Source organism: Serinus canaria, chromosome 3 (genome assembly GCF_022539315.1).
Source record: "Serinus canaria isolate serCan28SL12 chromosome 3, serCan2020, whole genome shotgun sequence".
In the NCBI taxonomy this organism is placed as follows: Eukaryota; Metazoa; Chordata; class Aves; order Passeriformes; family Fringillidae; genus Serinus; species Serinus canaria.
This window is the reverse complement of record NC_066316.1, coordinates 530,617-558,585: the sequence shown is the minus strand read 5'-3', so window position 1 is coordinate 558,585 and position 27,969 is coordinate 530,617. Positions and strand designations below refer to the sequence as shown.

The 27,969-nt window shown below is 47.9% G+C and overlaps 1 long non-coding RNA gene across 1 annotated transcript; it reads right to left on the bottom strand.

Annotated features, from left to right (window-relative positions):
* Positions 1–1,018: 1,018 nt before the first annotated feature.
* On the bottom strand, positions 1,019–27,243 carry LOC127059381 (uncharacterized). The gene is made up of 3 exons (XR_007777113.1): positions 27,159–27,243; positions 26,842–26,873; positions 1,019–1,037 (listed from the first exon to the last, which is right to left on the bottom strand). It is a non-coding gene; the product is annotated as an uncharacterized LOC127059381 (long non-coding RNA).
* Between the last annotated feature and the right edge of the window lie 726 nt (positions 27,244–27,969).

Genomic DNA, 27,969 nt, shown 5'->3' with positions numbered 1-27,969 from the left:
TCCAAGGAAGCTCAAGACTCTCACCTTAGTAGGAGTGGTGGCTCCCAAAGCTCTGTGATCTGCAGGACCAGACCAGCTCCATTCCAGGTTAGGTTGGGCCCCTCCTGCTCTCACTTGCTACAATTGCCAAGATCTGTCCCCACTTTGTGCCCAGCACGAGAGGACAAGGACACAGCTCTGGGAGCTCAAGTCACCCTGTGGCCAGCACGGTGCAGGTGCCAGGCTGGAGTGGGTGGCAGGGTGTGGCAGACCACACACAAGGACTTGGCAAGCCATGAGAGCCCAGCAACTTTAGCTGGAAATTGCAACCCTCCCTTGCAGGGGAAGGATATGTGCCATGAGCATTTTCCAGAGCCCTGGGTCTGCACTCTTCTGCACTGAGACCCTCTCCAGCACGTGCAGGGAAGTGAATGCTACCACAGGGGAAGGTGCACCTCTGCAATCACCCCCGTATGCCCGAACTTCACCTCCCTTTAGGGCAGGTGTGATCCCAAGGATGACCAGGATAACAGACATCTCCAAACTGTCTGGCTGAGGTCAGACTCTGTTTGCCCAACTACATACCATGATAATGTACCAAGAAAATCCCTTCTCCAGATTGGCTGCAAACTGCCATATACATCATCTACATTTACATATATGTATAAAGGCTTAATATATATGTAAACTATATTTACATACAAACATATGTTAAAGCCTTTGGTAGGGTTCAGTGATCCCCACAGGCTGAGCTATTTGAATTTCTCAGGGAAAGACTTAAGCTTAACATCCCCAGTGCAGCCTAAGATATTTATATGAAAAAATTAATATTTTTCAATAGTTGAAATTCTTAAGGCCTTAATCAGGTTAGAGGGATTTAGGAGTTAGATCAATATCTCATCACACAGAATATAGAATTGGCTTTTTTCTAACTGCCTACAATAATGATTTGAAAAGGAGAGAAAATCCTACCATTTTAGCAGACTTCGCCAAGCCCACAGGAGACACAGTGTTCCACCCTTCTAGTTTCCAAAGCTCTGTGGCATTCCAAGGCATTCCTGCAGAAAACAGATGTATTTTTATGGTAATCGTTTTAACACCTTTGACATTGTTTTGTAACTACCTTGGATCCCAATGTGCTTCACAAAGCTGCAGGGAGAGGTGAGGGCTGACGAGTCTAAATTTAAGGAGCAGGAAACCTGACTCACTGCTGGCACTGCCAGGGCTCCCTGCAGGAGAGGGTAAATCACCCGGGTGTCTGCAGAACTCAGCCTCACCCTGGAGCCCTTCTCCGTTCAGCCATGAGCTTCAGGAGACATTTCCAGGGAGCAGGAGAGGATGAGAAAGCTGGCAGCATCCCTGAATGTCTCCATCACCTGCTGCAGAGTGTCCTCACCCACCTTCCATCGCCACACAAGGAAGGGTGACCTTCTGGTCAGCCTGTGGGTGTGCCAGGCTGTCCAAGGATCAGTGTGACAATGTTGTGTGGACAGGCCAAACCTAAACTTTGTGCTTTGCTTTAGGCAACCAGTTCCAAATAACAGTGGAAACTAACCCTTCAAAACAGGCACATAGCCTTTTCAACCACAATTAAAAACCTGGGGGTATTTGTAATTTCTGCTCCAAGCATTCTACATTTGTAATGGTAAACTAGGAAAGGGGAGAGTATATAGAGATACCTGGGTTTGGATAAAAAGTTGTGTTCAATTTTCAGAGATCCAGGTGTTGTTTAGTAACCTCTGAAAATGTGTTGCTGTTGAAAATGGAAACATTTTGATGACCATTTTTAAAAGACCACGAGAAACCTAGAGATGCCTTTCCTCTGGCTCTGCCCTCCACCAGGACAATCCCTGAGTGCCTGGGACCACGAGAGCTGTGGAACACCACCCTGCAGGCAGCCACAAGAGCCTCTGGGTTTCTGTGTGTTTCAGTGGCAGTCTCTGTATCTGACCAATTCTCTGCTCATGAGACCCCCGTGTTGTGGGGACTCCTCCTTTCCTATGCTACCAACAGCAATCAGAGAGGCCTTTCTGGAGGGAGGAAACTGTGCTGAGTGAGGATAACATCTGCAAGGTGATGCTGCTGCTAAGATTTCTGCACTGTGACTTCTGCCACATCCAGAGCCAGCAGAGCTCCTTGGAGACAGACTCCTCCAAAGCCATCTGCTTGGGAGGGTGATACCTCACACACCTCAGAGGGAAGAGGCAGAAATCCAGCACGGCTCCCCTGCCCCCTGGCTGACAACCCAGAGCCCAGAAAGGCTAAGCCCAGCCAAGGAATTAAATATCATGCCGGAGGACCAAAGCTCTCCCTCCCCTGAAAGAGAAGGTAAATATCTCTAGCATTTACAGTACCAAAGTTATATTGGAGAAGGCTCCTCCAGAGACACTGATTCAAAGGAAAGTGTTGCTGGGGTTTTGGCTAGCACATGGATTTAGTCTCAGCTGAAAAGCCATGTCCTGAGGACAGGAGGGCCTGGGACAGCCAAGGTCACACAGCCCCAAAGCTGCCTGGCTGAGGAGCAGCAGAGCATTAGAAAGAGCTGGAGGGGGAAATAATAGAGGATAAAAATAAAAATACTCCAACTCCATCTTGTCATTAATATATTAAAAAAAAAAAAATACTCAACCACCATTTTGTCCTTAACAAAACAGGACCAGGTTTGGGGGTACACCCCTGCTCCATCCACCCCACCACTCTCCTGCTGCCAAATCCCTGACATATACATCATCTACTGGAACAGCCCTGAGGCACGGGGCCTTGCCACCCCAGAACAGGGATTTCCTTGGGAACATCAGCTTTGCTCCAGAAACAGGGTGATGGCTGGTATGCATTCACACTTCCTGGCTGTCAGGAGGCCAGGTCTGTCCCACAGCTTGGCCGACCACTGGAGCTGGAAGCAGGAATAATCTGAGGCTGAAATGATGCTTCTGGCAAAGGTGAAGAAAGCAACAATTTTGCCCTCACTAGCTACATCCCCAGCCCTCTGCTACCCTGTTTTGCTGTTGCTCCAGTCCCCGTGAAGATTTAAACCCCTGTGGGCTACCATGGAGCTGCAGCACTGAGCATCAGATCAGTTTTTCCCAGGGTGCTCCTGACTCAGTTTTTGGATGCAGCACCCGGCAGCAGAAGCTGCCTTGCCCAGCACTGCAGGCTGCCTTCCCCAGGAGCCTTCTCCTCAATACATTTCCTGAATCTCTTCAAATAACCAAACTTCAGGAGGAAAACAAGGAAGAAATGCCTCTGGGATTCACTTTGTTTCTGGGGAAATCAAAGGCAGCAAGGCACGAGAAGACAAATCCCCTTCCCGCCAGCCCGGAATTCTGCTCCGCACGCAGAGCCCTTCCCGCGGCACAGCTCGTCCCCGGTGGCTCCCGGGAGCAGCTGAGGCTGTGCAGCCTGTCCTGAGACACAGCACACCGCCCTCCCCAGTGCCTCAGCAGTCTCTTTCACCCCTTACAAGGTAACTGAATGTTTTCAGCTGCCTGTTTTCCTGCAGTCCTCCAAAATCCTGTCTGCAGATCTCGACAGCTCCATCCTCCCTAGGGCAGAGACTGCCTGCTGTTCCCAGCACTGGATTTCAGCCTTGAAAGAGGCTCAGGACAGTCTGAACCAGGGAACTTGTCCCACCAAAAACTGGGAGCAGCAGGCTCAGACTCTGTTTGTATCCCCAGTTCCCAGTGCTGGAGCAGACAGCAATCCCTTCCCCATTCTCTTGCCCTGGAATGCTGGCTGCAGGCGTAGGGCTGCAGGGGTGGTGGTGAAGCAGCAGGCAGGGGGAGGCCCTCAGAGTAGTCACCAGAATGGCATTCCCACCAGCATGGGCAGAGAAAGAAAGGAAACATACCTATTTTCATTCTGTTGTGCAAACAAAGACTTCCTAGATTTAGTGCTTCTTGAGCCATCTCATTCCTTGGACCCACTCCAGAGATTTCAGCCTGTCTTTGAGAGCTGGAGTCCGGCTCAACCCATCTCCAATATCACCCATTTTTGATGGCTTCTCACCATGTCCCAGCTACCGATTCATCCTACACTGGGTGGAAAGCAATGGATTCCTTGACAAACACACACCCCCACCCCAGCTCTGCCTTCCCCTTCTGCCCCTCAGCACACCTGGTCAGCAAAGGAGCCCTCTGAGCTTCCCTGTTTGGTGTGGAAGCATTTGATTTGTGTCTCGTTTTGCTGCAGAATGAAGTGTAGGTTCTTCCTCATTGCCAACCACCCCCTCAGCCTTCCCGAGGGGATGTTCCTGAGCCTGCTCTGTGCAGTGAACCCTCAGACACCAGCAGCAGCCTGAGCATTTGTCATTACTAACATGATTTCCTGGGGATTGGAGAGGGAAGGTAACCCAGACCACCAAACACAGCTCTGAAATGATGAATCAGAAAAATAGGCACTCATTAAACATCTCAGTTCTCACTGTAACAGCCTCCTTTAAATCAAAAACAGCTCTTAGAGATTATACCTGGCCTTCCTCTCCATCCATAGAGAGCCAAGGAGCCTACAAGTACTGACCAGGGCTGCATTCAGAAAAACTGAAGAATTGGTCTTGAAAGCTGCCCCTTTTAAGGTCTTCAGTTGTATTTTAGCCTGACCACCAAGACTTGCAGCAGCCTCTGCCCCTGAGCTCCCTTGCCCAGACTGAACACGTGCCTCAGGCAGATGGAGATGCTGGGGGGACAGAAGCTGCAGCAAAAGCAGAATTGTTGCACAGCTTGAAAATCATTTAATGTCCAATAACTCACCAAAAGCAGCCTGGCTGCCACTAAACCCATTCATTTCCCTTGCTCTGCCATGAGTATAACGGGGAATAGCTGCAGTGGATGGTTTTAGCTGCTCCCAGCCTGAAAGGCCACATTCTAAATTCCAGCCTGGAGAGAGCTTCCACTGCTGAGTAACGAGCCCTGAAATTGGCCAGCGAGGCTTGGGACTGCAGTGGAAACAATGACACTGCCTCTACTCAGGGAGCAGGGCCAGAGCTCAGAAATACCTTCAAAGGACAGTACATGAGAAGGCTGGAAATCATTCATAACTTTAACAGAGCTGGAGACAGAGCATTCACTTACAGGTATCAATGAAGGAAAGTACCTACACTTGTGGGAAGGTCTTGGCAGAAAAGCTGTAAAGAGCTCAGCAATGTGAAAAACTCACTGGAGAGAAGAGAACTCTGCCTGGCTCAGGCAAAATCCACATTCCTGGGCCTGTTGCCCCTCACTCAGCTGATATAAAGGATGTTCGTGGGCAATGAGGTCAGATCTCTTGTGGCCACACCAGAACTCAGACAAAGCTAAAGTACAAAAGAGGAGAAGGCCATGAGCTGGCCAAGTGTTTTCACAAATACCATTAACTTTGTTCAGCTTCTGACTAAAGCTACCAATACACGTGACCAGTAACATTTGTTTTTTCTCCTCCATGTAGAGCAGCAAAAATTCATCTCCAGCCATTTCCAGCATATAAAGAAACTGGAGGGGCTGGAGACTGAATGGCTGCTGCTAATTTATTACAGTCAAGTGAGCAGCATCCCAATCTGCCATTGCATTTGCAAGCTGATGGAAGAAAAGGAAAAGAGAGGGGCTGATGAAGGTTATCAGACATTTCCTCTCTGGTGCCGCCAGACCTTCTGACCCACGCAAACCTCCTTCAGCACACAAATGTGTGACCCACATGTGTTGTGGGGTGCTGGCACCTCCCTGCCTCTAGGGAGACTTTGGGAAAGATCACATTTCCTTTTCCTGCCTAAACAGGTTCCTTGTATTTCTTTGCAGCTGCAACAGCAGCAGCACAGCAGCCTCCGGGCCCAGTCCAAATCTATGATTTCCTTCAGAATTTTCCATGGCAATGCTTCCTGCTGTCAGCTTGTGTCTGCATCCCCATCGTGATGCGCTGGGCAGGAGAGAAGGGCTGGGGCAATGTTTCCAGGCACCCTTGGCTTCCCAAGGAGCTCTGAGACTGCTTATTTCAGTGCTGCTTCAATGTTTCTCTCCTGTTTGAGAGTCTCAGTACATGATGCTCTACTTTGGGTAATTAATTTTTAAAGAAGCTGTGTATATTAATGCAAATTCTATTAGCGATGCCTCTGGGCGGCCCGGGTATTAAATACAGTGCCAGTAGCATGACAAAACTTGACAGTCTCCACAGTGGTAAATCACATATATTATTATTTTATACCACTTTTAATGCTTTTAAGACACATCCTTAAAATAAACTGGAATTGCTAGTATGCTTACACTAAAGCACAAAAATATTCCTTCTTAATTTAGCCAAGCGTATGTTCCTATTAGAGCTGGAGATGCCAGATAAAGGCTGGCACACACCATGTGTGGTGTGAAGTGCTGGAGCTGGGCTGCCTTCAGAGGCATTGCAGGGGCTGATACCAACAGAGGCTCTGACTTGCTGTTCCTTTGGAGCCATCACTTGATATTCCACACTGGATGATTAGCACCCAGGGACAACCACAGCATTTGACAGCAAGCCCAACTGCTCTGCAAAACTGTTTGGTGATGGAAATTCATAAATCTCTGTTTGTGTGCTGGCCACTAGAGAGGGACAGAGGAAGATGCTTTGCAAGTGCAAATCCCTGCTTGGAAGTGTTTATAATGCAGAGTACAGTGGCAGCACTGTGTTGGATTCAGCCTTTCCACGAGGAAGGAGAAAAATCTGCTGACAGGTTATATTCCACAGCAAATAGATTGTGCTGACTGCTCACAAGTGAGCAGGAGTTGGACACAGGAAGGGCACTGTGCAGGATCCGAGCAAAGCTGGATCTTGCACAGCACAAGGCGTGATGGAGAGAAGAGAAAACTAAACAGGGCCACCATGTAAGGGCCTGACAGTTCACAGCTCTACTAGCCCATAAAACAAAGTAAAGCTAATCTAAAGGTCTCAGCCCTGTGTGGCTGGTAAATACAATGCCACAAAACAGGACAGATGGATTTCTTGCTCTCTCTTATATTTTTCCTTCAAGCAGCATACAGAAGACATGAAAGCAGTTCAGCTCTCAGAAGCTGGGATGCCCAGAAGCAAGACTGCACAGATAACCTGAACTCAACATAGTAACAAAACCTGGAGCTGACCAGCTGCACTCTGGTTTTGGTCACAGCTTCACTTCACTGTGCAGGAGGGGTAAGTGGCAGGAGCTGATGTTCTGCTGCAGCAAACACTGTTTTCCATCTCCTACCTCTGGCTCCATAACCTCAGCATCCTTCAAATAAAAGGGACACTGAATGCACTGCTAAGGTCAGGCTGCTCTCTGCCCCCGAGGCATTCACCACTGCTCAGCTGAGTTCACCTGGCTGGCTGCACAGAAGGGAAAAGGTGCTGGCTGACAAACCCAGCCCAAAGGCACCAAGTGCCCTCCTGGCAATGACTTGGGACTGGATAGCATTTGCCCATGTCAGGAACCAGCAAGGCAAAATAGGTCAGGTGTTGTGGCAAAGCCCTGCTACAGATGGGACCTTGTGGAGATGTGGCTGCCTGCAGACCTTGGGCTCTGCACGTGGTGTTTTTCTTCCCTTTGTCAGCTGGGACGAGTCAGGTCTGCAAACAGCACGATGCAGCAGGCAGCGCATGCACACTGTGCCACAGGGGGGCTGACCTTGCAGCAGGGAGGCTGCTGGGAAGGGCCACTTCTGTCCATCCTCACCTGCACATTCTCCAGCCCCTTCCTCAGGAGAAAGTAAAAACACACACTTTGATACGTAATGAGGCAGCAACACTAATGCCCTTCTTCACTGATGGCTGCCAGGAGATGAGCACCAAGAGGCCTTGTCACTGTCTGGTGGAAAACATCATTGAAAAATCCCAGTATTCCTTTAAGTCTGCCAGTACTTCCTCTTCCATGGAATAGGCACTGAACTTCTCTTGGAGTAAACCTAACACAGCTCCACCAGTGCTCCAGTGATGCTGGGAGAGGCCACTGTGCTGCAGGGGCAGCTGCCTGTGCTCCCCTTGAAGCAGGGTCTTTTCAGTCTCTTATTTCCATCAGCTAAAGGCTCAAAGCAGCTGGGAGTCACTTTAGTGGTCACTAAGGAAAGGGTGAGGAGGGTGCAAGGGAGCCATCCATCACTTAGGCCTTGGGAGCGGCTCTCCCAGTTTCTTTAAGCCTCAGGTCCCAGTTCTGTAAATGGAGATATTTTGTTCAAGGTCAAAAGCCTTGTTCAGCCCCACACAGCTTTCCTCACATCCTTCCTCACCCCTGCCTTCGTTCCTCCAGAAACAGACAGGAGGGAACAGGAAAAAAAGCCCTGGCACAGCTCTGCCTGGATTACCATATACTGCTCTGAATTGCCTCCTGTCCTCCGAAAAACCAGTACCTGCTGCCTCCCCTCTCTCCCAAGCAGATGAAAATACCCATCCTTTCCTCAGCTTGCAGCTGGAAAACTCAGCCCCTGGCTCTTCCCTCACCCTGCTGGCTCAGACCACATTTCTCTTCCCCACTCACTGAGATTTGGTGACGAGAGACTTTGGCAAAACATCCTCTTCCAAAGCACATGGCACATATGAGAGATCAGTGGCAATCATCCCATCCATAATGTCAGAATCTAAAGAGAGATTTAATCCTAGGATATTTGAAGACTTCACAAGAACATATTTCCTTTTTTAATTCAACTTTGGGATTTCCTGTAACAGAAATAGCGGTCTTCAAATTATCCTTTCCTGTTGGAAGGAAAGTTTTGCTGTACAAAACATACAGCAATGCCTCAAAGCAGTTCTTACCTCCTAGGAACAAAAGGTCACCCCAAGAAAAAGTGCAGGAAGCAGAACTTGCACATTGCAAGGATCAAATGTAGGTCAGCCCTGGCCTGCTTTGAAATTTTTTTCCTCTGCACTGAACAAAGAGGTTAATTCCACCCCAGGCCAGACCACCCTGGGAGGGAGAGTGGCTCTCCTCCACCTCTTTGCTCCTCCCTAGGCTGCAGTTCAAGGCAGCCCCAAGAAGCAGCAGCCAGCAGAGTAACAGGAGTGTTTATAAGATCCGAGGGCGTCGTGCTGGATTTTTTATAGGATGCAGGGTAGCTTTATTCTCAGTACTTGTAGTGCCATTCTCACACATTCACTGGAGCTAACTGGGACACCAGACCTCTGGTTACAACTCACACATTACACTGCAGACATCAATTTCCCCAGCCAAGCCAGCTCTAAGCCCAGTGCCCTGAACTGGCCTTCTGCAGCCTTTGCCCCATCCCTGCAATGAAACAAGCTTTTGACACTGCAGCAAGAGCCCCCAGGGACTCACTGGAGGCAACTCCTGCACCTCCTTACAGACTGAGAGAAGGCTTTAGCAGCTGCAGTCAGGAGCACTTGCCAACAGCCCATCCCCAAAGCCCATGAAGCAGGGGAAAGCTCCCACCAGCATTGAAGTCAGGCAGTGTCAACTCTGATTTGCTAAAAAAGCAGCTGAGCCTTGAAGCCTCAAAAGTGGTGTATGGGTAGAGTAGTTAAGAGGTCTGAGCTAATCCTCCACTCTCTGAAACCATCTTGTACAAAGAGCACAGCAAAACACAGCTTCAATGGTGCAGGAACAATTTGTTATCTAACTAAAGGCAGGGGGCAAAAACAAAAAGATCCCTGTGAAATACTGGAGTGGGAAGGAAAGAACATAAGAATCCAACAAACTCAGCTTAAATTCCAAAGAGAGTCACAGGAAAATCTCCAGAAATGAAAGCAAAGGAAAAGGCAGCTTTCCTGGATGCCACATGTGACTCCATGGCAGGGAGACCTGTGAATATCTGAGAGGGAAAGGATTTTGCCTTGGCAGGACAGATCTAGGGACAAAGCAGTCCAGCTTTTTGTCATCTCTGTCCCTGCCATTAGTTCCACCCTGCAGGTGTCCAGCACCCTCTCTGCAGTTAACCTTGGTGCCAGCCACTCCAGGGGGATGAGTCTGTTCCTGCCAGACCACAGGTGGGAAAGTCTCCATACACCCTGGTCATCACCAGAGATGGAAAAAGGGACAGAGGGAGGAGGCAACTTTCTCCTCAGATCAAACCCTGTGCCAAGGCAGAATTCCCCCCTGGGAGATGATCCCATTTGGAACCCCACTGGCAGAATCCCGAGTGCCATATTTGTCCCCCCAAGCTGTAGCTCGAGGTGCCGTGCCCTGACCTTTGATGCAGCCCAGAGGGCTGTGCTGGCCCCTGCCTGCCACAGCCCCCAGCAGGGGCTCTCCCTGTGCCACTGGGCAGGGGAGAGCCACTGCCACTGACCCCTCCTGCAGCTGCTTTGCACTCATTGCTCCAGGGAAGACAAGGAAACTTTTCTCTTTCTGCCACGGCCCTCTGCCCAAACCTCCCTGAGCCTTCCTGGGTGTCTGGCAGCAGACAAGGAAATTGTTCTTGAAGAGCAGCCTACAGATTGCTGCACAGAGAGAGTTTATTTGCTTACAGAGCCAGGGATGCAGCATTAGGGATGCTCTCAAGTCACTCCAAGCATAGTATGACTACAATACAAGCCACTGGAGCAGAAAGCCTGGAAGGGGGAGGGGAGGCCAAGGAAAAGTAAAATTTTTTTTCAGGCTGTCTTGAATGCTATAACTTTGCTTGGTTTTTTTTTTTTTTTTTTTTTTTTCCTAATGTGACATAGAAAGCTGCTTGGGAGACAAGAGAAACAAACAAAAGTTCCTACATGGCCCACTTTAATGAAGTATTGATTAAGGCAAAATTTAAACTGCATTTGTAAAGCCCAAATAATAAATGCTGCTTTGCATTTGTAGCACAAACCTCCAGCTCAAAGATCTTTCATGAAGGTCTTAGTCACTTGCAAAATGGCTTTTGAGGAAGGTTCTAGATGCTATGTGAAGCCCCAGCTCATCACAAATTACGGCTGCCTACATGGTAAAATTATGCTCATCAACTGAGTCAGCACTGGAACAAGTTTAGCAATAACAACACTTGATAGACAATAACAAGACAATTTTAAGGTACTGCAAAAAGTTTATTGCAATGTAGATGTTCTGTGCAATGGCTGTCACTAGAAAAATTACTACAGTGTGTAGCTAATAGCTAATTTTCAAAAATGTTTTGGAGCCACTTTGAACATTCAAATGAAAGGTGGGTGTTGTGAAAGCGAAAGCATTTTAAAAGCCAAATTTTGCTCTTAGATGTGTTATTATTGCAGCTACTAATGAGATTTTTATCTTATAGCCAAGAATGAGAGCAGTAACATGCAATTATTTGTTTGGTGAGGGTTTTTTTTAAACTGAAATAATGTTGATAGAGAGCTTGGTGAAGGAGTCTAGTCATATAAAGGGTTTTAGAATTTTTAACTTTTTTTTACTCCTCTATCTTTGCAGCAGCCAGGTTTTCATGCAATAAAGCTGATGTGAAACTGAGCAGTGCCTCTTTCCCTAAGTGACCCACTGCATCACTCCCTCCCCCGCTGCCATTCAGCTCCTTTCTCCAGAGCTGCTCTATGCTTTGGTAGTGTTTTGATCCAAGTGTGGCCATGTCCTGTGTGGCCACTGACAATCAGTTCCCCAGACTTCTCCTGGCACAGCTAAATATGTTTGTGCTATAGGAAAAAACAACACCATATGGCAGTTGTTTGATCTCTAAGCAGAAGCTGTTTTTCTGAAAACTGATGAGATCCACCTGTCTAGAAAGTTTCATTTTCCTCTCAGGCACTGCAAAAAACATATTTGCACCCCTCACATGTCCCCAGCATTCAGGATAAGGAAACTTTGGAGATCTCTTCTAGACTGTCTGGATTAGGACTAATTCCTGACAATCTGCAGTGTCACTGTTATCTTCAGAGATGATCAGGGACTGGGTTTTCCCCACCAGGGACACTGCCAGTCTTTGATACTCTGACACTGGGATTTTCCTGTCCATTGCCTGGGCTGTTGAGCCCAGCTGCAGCCCCTACATGTGCACATGACCTCAGGTACCTATACCCAGTTACATAAGGCTGACACACCACATTGTCAGCCTGCCTCAAAGATCCTCTGACATTATCTTGGATTAATTCTGCAGGCCAGTAATTCTTGTTCAGTGTGTCTGTGACATTTATATCTACTCTCAAATCACTTCAGAACACAAAAAGGGTTCAGCCTTTCATGAGACAAAGTGCTCACTCTGACCTGCAACTGGTGCCAGTTAGAGAGCAACCAATACCTAGTTTGGCACATTCCATTGTGCCATGATGTGGCCTGGAGGCATCCATAAGAGGGAAAAAAAAAACCCAAACCAAAAAGGCCCCCAAAACCCTAGGAAAGAGGCATGAAGAGGGGGAGAAATAAGCATGATCTCCCTGTGCAAGATGCTGGCTCTGCTTCCTTTCTTCATGCTGTGAAGCTATTTGCTGAAGGAAATAATTTCACTCCACTTCCTTCGTGAAATTACTCTTAAAGTGCTGATTCTCCATCTGGTGCACAGCTCCAGATTTCGAAAGATATTTAGGGATCTAGCTCCCAGTTTCAAAGAGATGTCTGACATGTTTTAAAAATCAAATTTCTATCTTTATGTGTAACAATACACAAGTATAACCTTTATTTTTAAACTGGAGGAAACAAATTGTAAGAGAAGAGCGAATTAAGAAAACCACACTTGACCTTGAAGCAAGATGCAAACTTTGGTGTGAAAGGAAGGTTATGGACCACACCTGTGTCTCACAACAAAACCCACCACATGCCACACCAAAAACTTGACTGGTTTGTAATAGTCTCTCAAGCATGAAAAGAAAAGTTAAACTTTCTTCACCTCACACACACTTCAGTAAAGGGCTTACTTGCACTCCCTTGCCACTAACATCTGGCTCCCAGGGAGCTTGGCAGAGAGCCCTGCATGAGGCTCTGCTCCCACACCATGTGAGCAACACCTGTTCCACAGAGTGGAGATGGAGAAGGGCCTTGGTCTGCAAATATTGGTAAGTGCAATTATTTCCTTGTCCCTGTGGGAGCTCCAGGGACACAGCCATCCCATCGTGGGGGTCAGGCACAGCACCACGAGGCAGGGCAGGAAGGGCTAGGCAGACTGAGCCAGGCAGCACTCTGCTCCTCACTGGGGCCCCTACAGCTCCAGCAGCCACCACCCCCTCCACTTCAGTCCCCCGACATCTGCAAGCTGCAGACACAGAAGATGCCTTCACAATAAAAGAGTTTCTTTGATAAGTCTGAGCTGCTGGCTGCTTGCACATTTTCTCCTTGTTGGTAACTTGAAAACTTTGTACCTTTGCTAATAATTTTCCTGGATTCTTAATTCTGAAATTGGCTTTTTTTATCCATACACTCATACCATACTGAAATACACGTTTGCTTTTTTAAAGAATCCTTCTGATTTTCTCATTCAAATGAAGTTATTTTAAAGAGACTCTAAAAAGGAAATTTCTTGAGTCATCCATCCCTAAAATGTTTTCACTATCATGAGTCTATCCACCAAGGACTCCAAGGGACACCAAACCCGGATTGTACAGCTGTCCTAGAACCCTTTTGAATTATAAGCAATAATTGCAGATCAACATGAATTTTTTCACTCTAGGAAAGAATGCTCTATAACTTATTTGGAATATGGGCCAGTCTCCCCATAGATGAAGGTTTCAAACAGCTATCTTGGTTTTTAGATCTGACTAAGCCAGGATATCACAGCAAAGATAATGTGTTTAACACAAGACATGTAAGAAATCCATTTAAGTCAGTCATGTATTCTACTCTTCTGTCAGCATGGCATCTTCCAGAAAATTGTAGTCTTGCTGGAAAGCCTTGCTCGCTGTTTCATTTCTCATAGCTGTGCCAACAAAGAGCCAGGAAGGTGAAATGTGAGGGCTACAAATTCTCCACTGAAGTCAGTGGCATTGCACCAACTCAAAGCAAAGGTAAGTCAAGCCCATCTTTCACACTGTTTAAAAGTTATGGCTCAGCACACTGCCAAGTCTTCTTCTTAGCCACACTGATGTCTGAGAAGTTTGCTTCAAGAAACAATTAACTGTCCCATTCATCCTGTGAGCTGCTCATTCAGGAACCAAATGACTGCCCTCCTCTGTATTAGCCAAGATTCCTGCTCTCACATCTCAGGATAGCACTCTGTAGCAGCCTGAAGAACCACTTAAAATGATGTATTCATTATTCATTTCCAGAGTTCATTAAATAATCTTCCATATTTGTTTTCTTTGTATTTTTGCCACAACAGAGTGCAAATAAGCTAACTGCTGGGTCTCAGAGGAGAAGATCAAGGATGGTGATTACCTCAACATACAGCCTGTGTTCTGCTGGAGTTTATAGAAGAGCTGTGCGGCTCCCGGGGGCCCCAAAGCACACCCCAGCTAAGCAGCAGTCACTGCCTGCAGTCCACATCACCACTTTGGAAAGGGCTCTGACAGCCCTCACCTGGGCTCAGCAAGAGTGGGGCATGAACCCTAAAGCAGCCCTTTCCCTTGGACACAGGCATTCAGGGAGGAAAACAAGCAGCAGGCAAAGGCTGTCCTTAGGGAAGGCAGGAACCAATAGCCCAGCCAGGGGAAGCCACCCCCAGAGGGCAAAGAGTACAACTTCCATCCCAAGCACCAGGCAGATGTCTTCCTGAAAGCAGCACAGAACTGACTGATGCAGAAATCCTGGTGAGGAAAAACCACTGCTACTGGAAATAGTCTGAGTTTTAAGTTAAAATATTATCCCTATCTTGCCTGATTTTCAGTCAGAGGGCTCGTCTCATGCCCCTTTCTGTTACAAGGGGGATGAATTTTGGAAATCAGGAAGGGCCAGGAGAAATGCATCTCCCCTGCTGGCATCTGTTGCAGGACAGGGCAGTTTGCAGCCCAGCTGGAACCTGCTGGCCACTGTGTGAGCTGCTTTTATCCTGCTGTCCTCAGAAGCCTTCCCACTGTCATGGCCTCTGCTCCCTGGGGCTCTGGGGGAGGAGTAGCAGCCTCGGTGGCCTGAGGGACTCCCACAGTTGTTTTGCAGAAGCTCACACTGTTATTTAACTGCTGCATCCTCAGATGATAGACTGAGGTTATGGCAAGCAGTAGAGACCCACAGTTGCCAGAGGGCAGTGCTGCAGGAAAAGCAGCCTTGACTTTGACAGGGTGGAAGGGGAAGGAGAGGGCTGAGGCTGCAGTGCCCTGGCCTAAAAACACCCCCACCTGTCAGTGCCCTGGTGGCCCCTGGTGTCTCACAGGATCAGCTCCTTCCTGAGGAAGGGCTGCACTTGGAGAGGATCAGGAAATCCCTAAGGACAGGTAGCCTCTCCCAATGCATGGGGTCTAAAGCCAGCTCTTCCTCCCCTCAGCTGCACACACCTGCCCCTCAGCACCAGGAAAACAGAATTAACCAAGTGCCCACTGCTGAACACAGCTCTGGATCAAAGGAGAGCTCAGAGGAGCACTGGAACCTGCAGCAAGGCAGGGCAGCAGCAGATGCTGCCACAGGCAGGGATGTGCTGATCCTGGTGCTGCATGGGTTTCCCACCCATGGCAGCACCAGCTCTGCTGATTTTTATCTCATTTCCCCATGGGACTCTGGTTAGTAGAGCTTTAAATATTTTTTTCCTTCTTAACGTGTTGCTCAGAATGAGGCAGGTGAAAAGAGACACAGAGGTCCTGGATGTATCTGTACAGATGAGTTTTGTTAGCAGGGTACATTGCTCCTCTCATCAGCTGCCTCCCACCTCATTTCTTTCCCCCCCACAGTGTCCCTGGTTTTTAGGCACTAATAAAGGCAGCAGAATGGTTATAGGGCTCTGGGGATCCTTTATCAGGGATCCTGTACCTCTTTTAAAGGCCTGCTTCATTCACACATGTAAGGATTGCTCTTCTAAGGACACTCCTCAGGAACTAATCCACTTGAGAGGCAGGATGCAGTGCAGGTGAAAAGTAAAGTGCTGTCTTTTTGCTGAATTACTAAGAAGAGATAATCAATATTTACCTGCAAACTTTCTCACCACCCTACAGGACAGCTGCTCCAACACATGGGCAGAGATGAGTAAGGGTGCAAAAGAAGGGAAAATATTGCTAAATCCACTTCCATCCCCTGAACAGGGCAAATACAACTATTAAAAAGGCAAAAGGGAGACTCTTTAATAAGTGCAGCTGCAGACAGGTGTTTTCACCTGCCACACTGACCCTTTACCTGTGCCCATGTGAGCAGTAGGTCACTGCTGAGCTTCACTCTCAAGCCATCACTTGGAGCAGCACAAGGCTGCTTTTGCTAAGGCATTTGTAGACGTTTGAGGAATTTACTATGGAGCAGCCTTTGGCACTCTGCTCCCCGTGGGAGAGTCAGATCCTCAGAATGTGGGTGACTCCAGGAGACAGCAGTCACATACATAGACCACCATTTTGAGATCCTCTGCCAACCCAGACCCAGGAATATCTTGAAGATTTAAGGCTCAGGCTGGTTGGAAAGCTCAGCCTCACTGGCCCACCATGCCAGTGGATTTGGTTGCCTCAGGCCCATGTGAAGCTGCAAATTGATCAGTCTTGTCCTCTGAAGGAGACAGGTGTCACACATCGATACTGGCACTCTGCTGGCTCTCCAGACTGATTTTTCTGCCCCAGAGGCTAAGATCTGCTTCAGCAAGAGGGCTGCAATGACAAAGAATCCAACAGCACATCCCTCCCTCAGGAAAGTGGTCATTCCTTTCCCAGGCATCTTTTTGTCAGTCTGTCTGTATCCCACCCCTCATCAGTACTCTGTGCCTTGAAACACCATCTGAAGGGTTAAAGAGCGTCTCTTCCCCTGAGACGGAGCAAAGCAATGGGTTTGTTCAGACTGTGCTGCTTCCAAGGGTTCTGCAACTGGAGTAATCCATGTGGGCTGCTCTCCTGGACCCCAGGGAACACAGACTCAGTTAGGTACACCAAGAGCACCTCAGAGACAAACACGAACAAAGAGAAAACTGCCATGAACAGAGGTCACAGAAATAGGTGCTGTTGGGATGGATTTTCCCCTGAGAGTACACTTAAGAGTGATTCTGTGCCAATACCAGTTACTAACTGCCAATAATAAGATCAGTCCCCTTCACACTGGGTTGAAAACAGCAATTAAGAATTCATTCAGGGTCAGATCTCTAATTAGTTTCTTCCATGTTGTGTACTCTGGGAACCATGTAGGTCCCCAGAAAAGCAATGCTGGAGGAAGAGTCACTTGGGTTGTTTCCGGTTGTGGCAGGAGGTGCAAGGGAAGAGAAGGATGAAAAATACAGGCTCGACCATCAGAAGAAGAGATCTTAAGGGTTTTACACCCCATATTGACTGGATTGGCTTTTTGAAATTTGACTTAATAAAAATAGGCTTTCTGAAGCAGCCAGCTGCTGCCTGCCTTCTCCCCCACACCTATACAAAAGCAATGCAGAGTGGGCTAAGTTACTGCAGCATCTTCCCTTGCTTTGTTTTATTTTTAACTCTGTGTCTTCCTGCAGCTCTCAGAACAGCTCCTGCACAGCCCTGTCATTTCAGGCCCATTTCCCCAGTGGATTCCAGATTCTTGCAATATTTCAAGTATCCCTAGATGAAATGTCAGGACAGATTATTTTTTCTTGGTCTCAGTACCCCTTTCACTATTTATTTCCACTAGGCTTCTGAAAAGTACTTGTTTTTCTGAAAAGCATGGGGACAGCAGGGCCTTGTTGTACACACAGTCCTATTTCTTCTGACCTAAGCTTTGCTGCTGATTAGGCCATGCTGCTACAGCCCCAGTTACACTGAACTCAGTCCCTTCCCTTAACACAAGTCAACAAATCAGTCTTGGCTCACATGCTCCAAGAATGGCAAATGTAACACACTTGGAGTTCTTCCATCAAATAAACCCTGCCTTGGAAGTGAAGATAATGGGGCAAGTTACAAGTTTTATCTGGCTTCCACCTGGGATTTTTATCCCATTATCTACTGCTTATATCATTTCTCATTAGAGTATCCTTGTGTCTCATGCCTCAGCCAGCTCCCTGAGGCAGGCTTCAAGTATATTCAATATAATATTCCCAGCTGACCCATGGAAGAGCAAAACACACCACCTGGAAGCAGCAAACCTGCCACCAAGCAACCTGTGCTCTCATAACCACCACCACTGCTGTGCCTCACACTTATCCCTGGAGCACTGCAGGACATGTGCCACGGTCCCTGGCAAACACCAGGCTTCAAAGCCTGCATGGAAATGACACAGGAAGACAACAGCAGTACCCACTAGTAGCAAGCTATGCCTTGTTTTTCCTTTTAACCATACTGCGTCTCCCAGGAGAGGAACAGCCGGAATAACTCAGCACAAATACATCCTTTGAATCTCTCCAGCCCCTGCCGAGGCAAGATGAGACCATTGCTGTACAAATTCTCCTTTTCATGGAGGAAATGACAACCTCTGCCCAAGCAGGACAGTTCCTGGCCCTGTGCTCTCTGATAAGGCAGCTCAGAGAACTCCTCTCCTCACTGATTTTTCTGTCTCAAAGGTTCATTGAAGAAGAGGAATTGATTCCAGATTGCCATAAAAAAAAAGGTAGGGAGTCCAGATGGAAAACAAGTCCCCTCATGAGTTACAGCCTTCCTCTAGAGAACAAAGTAGTTTTTAGCTATATTTTTTAATGTAAAGCTACTTGTTCTGACCCATCTCTGGCTCCACCTTTGAGGAGTAACACCCAAGTACACCCCCTTTCCCCAAACTCTTGCCCTCCATGAATGCATCATTGCTGTTGTTCCTTAAATCTGAGGATTCCACAATATCAAGATACATTTTTTTTTGCCTGACTTCTAATGAAGGCCATGCAGACAAAACTGTGCATGTTCCTGCTTTGCCTGTTCTCTCCCAGACCCCAGTACTTACTTATACAAAAACAACCTGATGTGAACATCCAGCTTCCTGCTCGGAAAGACAAGAGGATACTGCCACATCCCCACTCAAAACTTTCACATTGCACTCTTTATGATACACTTCTGTTCTCCACCTTTTTTACATTTCCTAATATCTTGGGGTATGTCAGGAGCTCTCCTCTTTTGCTGAACAAAATAGAAATTGAACTGAGACCCCGGCTCAAACATTTTAAAAATTAAAGACAAAATAGTTGCTGTGTCCACTGAATCATAACCAGGAGTCCTGAGAGAACAAAATTGGAAACTATGCAGTACACAGGGGGATTCCCCAAACCAGAGCTCTGAATTTCAACTGCACACAATGATCAGGTATTTCATCTTCCAGCCAAGAGGTGCAGAATGATGAAAACAAAGACTTTAGATCTCAAGAGAGAAATCTAATCACCATTTCTCAGATGACAAAGGGTAATCCACATGTAGAGAGATTTACCTGCCAAGCTAACTGCAGCAGAACTGGAACCTCGGTAGCTCATTCCTCCCATTGCCCTGCAGTTTCCACAGAGAATGAAGGCAGTTTGGAGCCTGACCTGTCTCACAGCCATCAGGAACAGTTTGTACTTGGCTGAGAATTCAGGGGTCCGTTTACATTGTTGGACTACTCAGCACCTAAACAGGCTCATTGCCAGACCTAACAATGAAAAATATTCTAAGATTAGAGGAAAAGTGTTACATAAGTGAATCAGTTTGTCCTGCCAAGGCAGGTTCTTGCAGATTGCTTTGAGAACTGTGAATGAAGCTCGTGCCTTTGTTAGCAGGGGCTTTTCCTACCAACATTCCTGCCTAGCTTGGATATTGTCCTCCCTTCCTTTCCCTCAGCTCCAGAAAGCCATTGATACTCGCACACATCCAGGCAGAGCCAAACGCCAGCCGTGCAGGTGAGCAGCCTTCTGGAGCACCTCAGTGCAGAGCCAAATGGATAGTGGCTCCTGGAGCAGGCCTGCCAGTGTGCACAGTGCTCAGAGCTGCCCCCAAAGCACTGGCCCTCCCCAGCTCTGGGCCCTGCAGGCCACGGGCAGTCTCTGGTAAATCTGCTGTGTGAAGTGCAAGGGCCATTAGGAGCTCCCCTGGTGTTCCTGCGTGCCGCACAAAACCCACGGGGTTCATTGTGGGACTGAGCTGCTGCCCACAGCTCACTGCCTCCCAAGGCTCCTGCCTGCTGGGAACACCACAAAACTGCCTCCAAGGGCTGTTTTAAGCCCTATTCTCATGTGCTGCTGGCCCAAGGGGCTGCCCAGGTCCTGGCTGGTGTCCACAAGGCCATCTAGCAAAGCAGTGGCTGCAATGTCCTGCCACGTGTGCTCCTCACAGGACACCTAGCCACACCACACTGCTGGCAGCCCTGCCCCAGTTGCCAAGCAGGGTCTGGAATGAGGAGACACACACTGCTTTATCTTCCCATCATCTCCCCAGTCAGGCAGCTACAAGACTGTCTCAAGCAAAAAAAAAGAGAAAAAAGCAAGATCAAAATCAATAATTTCTTCCTTAGAGTCTGAATTATGATCTGAAGCATAACAGTTTAAATTTAAATACCTCCCAGGTCTCTTGGATTAATCATAACCATTACCTTGCACAATCTTGGAGTTGTCAGCATGCAAGGAAAATTTACTGAAATCAGAAAAGCAAAGACTAGAAATGGCTATTTTCTACTGCCTTTTGCCAGTCTTGCCTATTTTAGACCACAAGCTCATTGAGGCATGAGTATCTTCATCATTATGTACGTTATGTAGCACCAGAGAAGATGGGATTAGCCTTGCTTTAGGCACTACTGTCAGGTTAATTTATAATTGACAGGGTTATGTTCAAACTATGATGCACCCACCGCTCCCAAAAGCCCTTCTTGGAAAAGATTGTATACCAGGAAAAAAAAATAGGATTTCTACAGAATGTTTTTGAAAAAGGAACTTATAAAACTTAGTAGCTGAACTGTAAGGCTGAGATTCATATTATGGCCTGCCAACTGCTCCTGCATTGAAAGAGGGAGAACTGTTCCACACCATGGTTTTGTTACTGCTCAGATGCTGTCCCACAAGCACTGCAAAGCTACAGTTTAGCTCTACAGAATGGGTTTAAAGGGGAAAAAAAAAAAAACAAAACTGAAGAGAAAACAAGAGGCTTCTAGCACAAGCCCTTCCCTGCAGTCTGATTTCCAGTGCAGGCAGGTGGAGCTGAGGGCTCCAGCCAGCCCGCAGTCTTGTGCTGCCTGGGGATGCAGCAGTCTGCACAGTGATTGCTCAGTGTGCAGAGAGGGATGCTGGCAGATTCCTTCTGAAAGATCTTTAATACAACCAGAAGGATAGAATTCATTTAGCCAGAAAAGATAGAAAAGACCTTCTGCAACAGTATCAATAAAACCTCATTCCATCCCAACCCCCCCACCCTCACTGTGAATTTAAGACTGATTTATCCTCAGCTGGCTGAGACAAGCAATTAAAATAGAACATTAAAAGAGACTTAGGTGCATTCGGCACCGTGTGTGGATATGTGGCAATAAATCTGTTCCCTGGCAGTGTGTGGGAGAATTCCTCCCTGCTGTGGATTCATACCCAGTATCAGGCAAGGCCTCACTTGCTTATTGCCAAATAAGCAGTGGGACTGGTGCATAGGATGGCAGCATCCCAAGCTCTACATGCAGGAAGAAAACAGTGCCAGGGCTGACTCTTCACACAGGTAAGCTACATTTCCACAGGGAAATGTCATGCCAGCTATTAATTCATGCAGGCTTCTCCCCCCTTCAGCCTGTGCTGTATTATCATCTGTTTATGGGGGAAGGTAAAACCAACAAAATGTGCAGAGCCTTGGCCCTCCCCCAGCAAAACCAATCAACGTCACCAAGCAGATCGATTGAAAGAGAAAAGTCCCAGTACCTTTATCACACCCAGAAGTTTCTCCAGCTTTCAGTGGGAATTAGGCTGTGTTATGAACGATCATGTACGTACTACAGCACTAACAGCTGGAAGTTCTGGAGAGCCCCTGCAGCAACACAAGAGGGCACAGCAATGCTGTCCTATCCATGCAGGGCACATTCTGGCTCCTGTCAGAAGCACCTGTGTGGGGAGCAGAGAAAAAATGGAAAATTCCTGGGAGGAGCCTCCAAAGCCTAGGAGGCAGCATATGATCCAACTCCCCCGACACCAGCAGGGCAGCTCCTTCTCTGCCAAGCTCTGTACTGCAACAATCTTTGGTCCATTTTCTACCAGCTGTGGCTGGAGGTGTAAGTGCTGGAAGCACAGCTTTCAAGTAGCTGAAAGCTAGAAAGCAAATATGTGCTCCAAAGGGATCATTTTGAATTTCTTTGAGTCCCATGTATTTGGGGCTGGACTCCCAATGAATTCAAGTACTGAGGTTATCAACAAGCCCAGTGCTGCTCAAATCACCCAGAGGAAGGACTCCTACCTTGAAAGGACCTTGGCTCCAGCACAAAGCTATTTCTGCCTTAGCATGATCAATTCTGGGCTTTTTGTGCAGGAGAGTCAGATCAGCCAAAGGGCTCCTTCTGCAGCGAGGCTCCAGCACTGACACAGAGAGCATCACCCAGTGAGCCATCAGGCCACGTGCCAGGTGACTCACAGGGGCACAGGGACATTCAGAAACCAAATCACAGAACCACAGGGTATGCTGGGCTAGGAGGGACTCCCAAAGATCAAAGCCCAACTCCTGGTTCCCCACAGGACATGCCCAAGGATGCCACCCTGTGCCTAGGGGTGCTGTCCAAATGCCCCTTGAACTCTGGCAGCCTTGGTACAGTGATCACTTCCCTGGGGTGTCTGTTCAGTGCCCAACCACCCTCTGGGTGAAGAGGCTTGAGAGTGAAGAGCTTAACTAGCCTCTGTGGGCCTTCCCTGCAGACCTTTGCCCCTCCATGAAAGCTCACTGCCTTCCAAGGGTCCTGCCTGCTGGGAACAGAAGCAGCTCTGCTCCCTGCTGTTCTGCCTGCCTGAGGCTCTGCACCACACTGGGGCAAGGCTGGGGGGCAGGAGGAGCATCCTGACCACCAAGGAATACAGTCAGAGCAGGCAGCTCAGGGTGGAGCTCAGACTGAGCTCAGGGGGGCAGGGGCCTGAGGCAAGAGGCCCTGGAGCTGACCCATCCAGAGCTCCATCTGCAGCTTCACCCTGGGCCACCTGCCTAGGCCTCCTCAACACTGGCACCACAGGCACAAAAGACAAGCTGCAACAAAGCTGTTTTCATGCCCAGACTCATCCTGCATATGGCTCTGGACACTGCTTGCCTGCTTCTGGGCCAGGCAGAAGTTCTCCTGTTCCTTGAACTATGGAAAACAAGAGTCAGATATAAGCTTCAGCCCCTCCTGATCCTGTTTGCATGTGTGCTGTATGGTTGAAAACACCCCAGGAAGAATTTACCCCCATGAAGCACTTGGGTGGCAGCTTGGGACCCCCTGAGAGGTATGTGCTCACAACGTTTGAGGCAAGGACAAGGCAAAAGCCAGCACTGGAGCACATCAAGTGAGGCAGCATTAGCACCCCAGGTGAAGCCCCTGAGCAGGTAACACACAGCTCCCTGCCCAACCACTGTGTCATGGCAAAGACCTCAAGAATTTCCCTGACTACTGTCCTTTTACAGTCAGACAGACCTCACAGCTTCAACTCAGTCACTCATACAGGGCTCTGCTCCCCGCTCCGTTCTTCACCTCTTCCTGCCTCTGCTCCAAAGTTCCCCTGCACAACCCTCATCCTGACACCAGCAGCCAAGTCCCTGCAGTCTGTCACTCAGAAGCCAAGAGTCAGCCTAAACATTGCACCTTAGCTTTGGCCTTCTTTGAGCTCTGGAAAAAAAACAACTGGCCAACAGTCATACTGCAGAGGCTTAACCTCCATCCTGCAGGTGCAGGAAAAGTCAAATAGCAAACCATGAATCCAGGCTGGGTGGGACAGAAACTACCACAGAGGGAACATCAGCTCCATTTCCCTTGTGCCTTCGCTCCAGCAAGACTCACACTGCCTGCAGAGAAGGACACCAGGAGCCCCCATCTCCTCTGCTCAGCCTCAGCCAACAGCCCAGCTCCCAGCAGAGCCATCCCCAGCATCCTTTGAGACCATAACAGCAAAAACAATGCCAGAGGCAAAGGACTATTTTAATCTCCCTGTTATCTGGATCATCCTGGTCACGAGGAACACAACATTGTTTCAGCTGTAGCAGCCACACTAAAATAACAAGATAATAAACAATTAAAATAGAGTATTATTTCTCTAATCATCTTTTAACTCCATCCCTTCACTTTGCAAAGGTGCTGGCAGATCACGGGAAAGACCAAGTCTCTGGACATCTTTCAAAGGCATTGTTGACAAGTCAGAGACAAAAATGCCACAGGCCTGCTCTGAGGCCCACAGGGAGAAAGGAAGCACTGCCATGGGCACTGATAGGATCTGCAGAGGCAGCTGAGCCTGCTGAGGGCTGGGATGGGCTTAGCAGAGGTCCCAGGGGAGGTTTCACCCTCACCTGGGGGGGCTCAGCTGTGCTCTGGGCTGGCTCTGAAGGACTCCTCTTAATAAGGGGTCTCTTTTTTTGGCAGGTGTAAGAGCTGCAGTCTGACTGGTGGGTGGGTTGCTCAGACAGTCTTCAAATAATGAGGATTTCTGCTGCTCAAGGGAGAATCTCTAGGGAACTATTTATAAGTGATTCAACAGGAATCCATATCATCCTTCAGTCCAAAGCTGTCTGCAGACCTGTGTTAAAGCCCACAGGAAATCTTGGATCATTTTCTTACATTGCAAGAGCACACCTGGATCAGGCAACATGAAAGCAGCTCCTCAGCATGGCAGCACAGCCAGGCCTGACCCACAGCAGGCCCTGCCACACCAGGAGCAGGCTTCACAGCCCTGCAGGTGGTCAAGGACTGTCACCTTCCAGTGTTTGGTCCTTGAATGAAAAGGGGAGATTCAGTAGTAAACTGACATCTCAGGTTCAGCTTATATTGTGCACATACCTCATGTGAGAACAGGGCTCACTAATTACTCAAGAGAAGCCCATAATAGCATATATTTTAGAAACAGGCAGGTCAAAGAACACTCCTTAAAACAGCTTAAAAACACCAAGGGCAAGAATCAGGCTGAGAAAAGTAGACTTTTCTTCAGACAAGCACTAGATTCTCAAAACATTTTGAACATTTGTAAGTCAAGGAAGAAAAAACAACTCTCCACATTCAGAAGCTGGGGAGTTCTTGACAGATTTGTTTCCCTCACTTGTAATTTTCAGCAAGTTTATCAATTTAAAAAAATACATAAATTATCTGCGGAACAATAGGAAGGGAAATTGAAATAACTCTCGGGAAGTTAGCAGGGCAGTTTTTACCCCCATTTCAGAGATACATGAAGACATTGGCCCATCAGTCCTCAGAGAGAGTATTCTTCTTAGACCACGGGTGCATTAGGCTCCTTTTGGCCTCAAACAAGGCTGAGGAACACTGCCAGGAGCAATTTTAAACCTACTGCAATGGATATGGAATGTGAGGAGCAAAAAGGGTTAACACCTTAAGCTACCTGTTTGTCTGGTCCATAATAAAACTCAGTCCTGTTGTATAGAACAGACCTGGCCTCCTCTGAGTCGCCTGAATTCTTGCAGATGCACATCCTGTGACAAAGCTGACATCACAGCCCAGAGGAGCACTTGCCACTTCCCCTGCAGTGGGTTCCCTGTCTGATGTAGTCCCTTTCTGGGCAGAGATTAAACAGACACCTCAGGCTTTCCCCAGAGCCCTTAGTGACAGAAATGAGCCTCCAAAAAGATCAGCAAGCTTCTGCCTTTACCTACAAACAGAAACCTCCTCTCCAGGCAGTTGCCCCCTTGGCTTTGCAGAATCTCCTTGGGGAGGTAAATTGCAGGGGCAGCACCAAGTCCCACTGGACAGATGTACAGCAGACAATATGTGAAGATGGAAATATTTACATCCTTAACAGGGAGGAAGAAGCAACAGAAAGAGAGGCAGAGACAGATTCAACCCCAGTTTCAAAAAGGAAAGAGCATCATGTTCTGTGAAAAACCAAGGACTGTGCCAGACAGTGCTCATAAAGGGGCTGATGCAGAATAGTGCAGCTGTTCAATACCCAGGCTCAGAGCAAAACCCAGGTCCCTGTCCTACTTCTAGAGCTTGGTCTCTTCCTCCACCCTGCACAGAAAATAACAGGAGAATTTGCCAAGGTGAGAGAACATTTTCTTGCTCAGCACAGTGAAAACTGGAGCAAAAGGTGTTGCCAAAAGACCACCGTGGAACCCTACTACAGCAATCTTGTGATGGACAGTAACACTCAGGGGCTCTATAAGGAGCAGCAAGCCAGCTAAGTCTGACATACTCCATGGTAATTATCTATGTTGTGGAAAAGCTGAGGGTGAGCAGTGCAGCCCTAGGATCTGTGAACCCTGCATCCCAAACCAAACCAAAGACAAAATGTTGTGCCTGCCCATAAAAGGCCTCAGCTACTGGGCCTCCTACCCCTGGAAGTCCTGGAGTCTGGAGGAGACTGCAGCTCTCTCCTCAGAGAAGGACCCCACCTCACATGAAGTGTTTCACTGAAAGCAGCAGATAATGGCCCTGACAAAACCAGGCCTTGGGGGCAAAGGAATCCCTGGGACTGCACCTACATTTACAAAAAAATAATTGTATGCTTGACTGGACTGCACCTCACTTGTTTTGTCTGACTGAGGATGATCTAAAGTCCTGTTATGTGGCAGGCAGCTCACAGATACAGGCTTAGTGAGTGAGGAAGCCTTTCTTTTTTTCTGAATCACTCCTATGGATGCCCAAGGTTATTGCAAAGTATTGCATCAACACTGAATTACTCCCTCCTTGGCATATTTAAGTACAATTCATCCCCTTCATTTTTCTTTTCCATTCAATTGAAGTAAAGAACCGTGTAAAAGGGAGAGCAAAAAGCCCAATATGATTACTTTCAGCATCCCAAGTCACCTAGTCTCAACTTGAATTTTAGCTACACAACCAGACAGCAGCACTAGTTGTTACCTCAGGAGTTTGGAAGCAAAGGGAAAGGAGCAGGTGAAGCAAGCCCAGGAGAATCTAAAAGGAAAATATCTTTAAAGCTCCCCTGCATTAGTGACACTTACCTGTTTGTTCCCTTTCGTGCCTCTGGGTTTCTCTGAAATAGAGAAGAGCAATTATGAAGTGACCCACTTTCCTCCTGTTTAGAGTGAGGAGGAAACAGGGGGAAGGGAAAGAATGGGAGGAGAGGGAGAGTTGCAGAAAGATAATATCAAAGGGTAGAGAAGGAAAGGAAACCCATATCCTTACAGCAGGTAGGAGGGTAAATTGTGATGACCCAGTTTAAAGGAAGAGCAGGAACTAGACCTACTAACAGTCAACACCTTCCCACGCACTCTAACGAGAGGAAACAGCAAGGGAGGGGAAAAAACTTGGTACTTACAGCTCCTCTTTGAGCTACAAACTTATTCCTCCGGGTGAAAGTTTGTGCAAGGGAAGTTTCCTACCAAAGGAGCAGCTGTCTCTGCCCAGCCCTGTTACCTGTGCAAGGGAGGGGTGAAGCCTCAGCCACTCCTGGCTAGGACGGAGCAAATCAGGGCCAGGTGCAAACGATTCAGGTAAAAAGCGCTCAGGTGGTTGCACTAGCTGAGGCTGCCTCAGGTGAGGCTGGGAGACACAGCGGGATGCGGGGGAGTGGGCAGTGTTTCTCCTTGTCAAGGAGCCAAGAGGTGGCACAACGTGCTACAGCCAGAGGAAGTGACCGTGCAGGCACGGTCTGGCAGGCAGCTCTAGCCCTCACTCTGCTGCGGGCACCCATCTTCAGGAGATCCTCAGTGCTGTGGCTTTCACCACCAGCTGGTAGCCCTGAACCAATATGTCTGTAGCCCCCCTCAGGGCTGTCTGTCCTATGGACAGAAATCAGTATCTGGGGGGAAGAGGAGCCTTCTGGCTTGCTGTAAATTTTTGGTTTTTGCTTCAAGATTAGTGAGGTTTCTATTTCCCTTCTTAAATCCCATTTAACTCACTCAATGTAATCAGGCACAAGTGGAATGAAGTTAGTACTCGTGCACCACTTCACAGCATTCAAAAATGATTCAATAAATACTGTAACAAACACAGGCATTGTGCAGTTGGCAATTATAACCATAAAGGATGGACCAGCCATACCCTCATCTCCGGGTGGATTATTAAAAATCACAATTCAGCTTGTTGAACTCATCACAGCTCCACTGGTTTCAAAGCCTGCACACAAA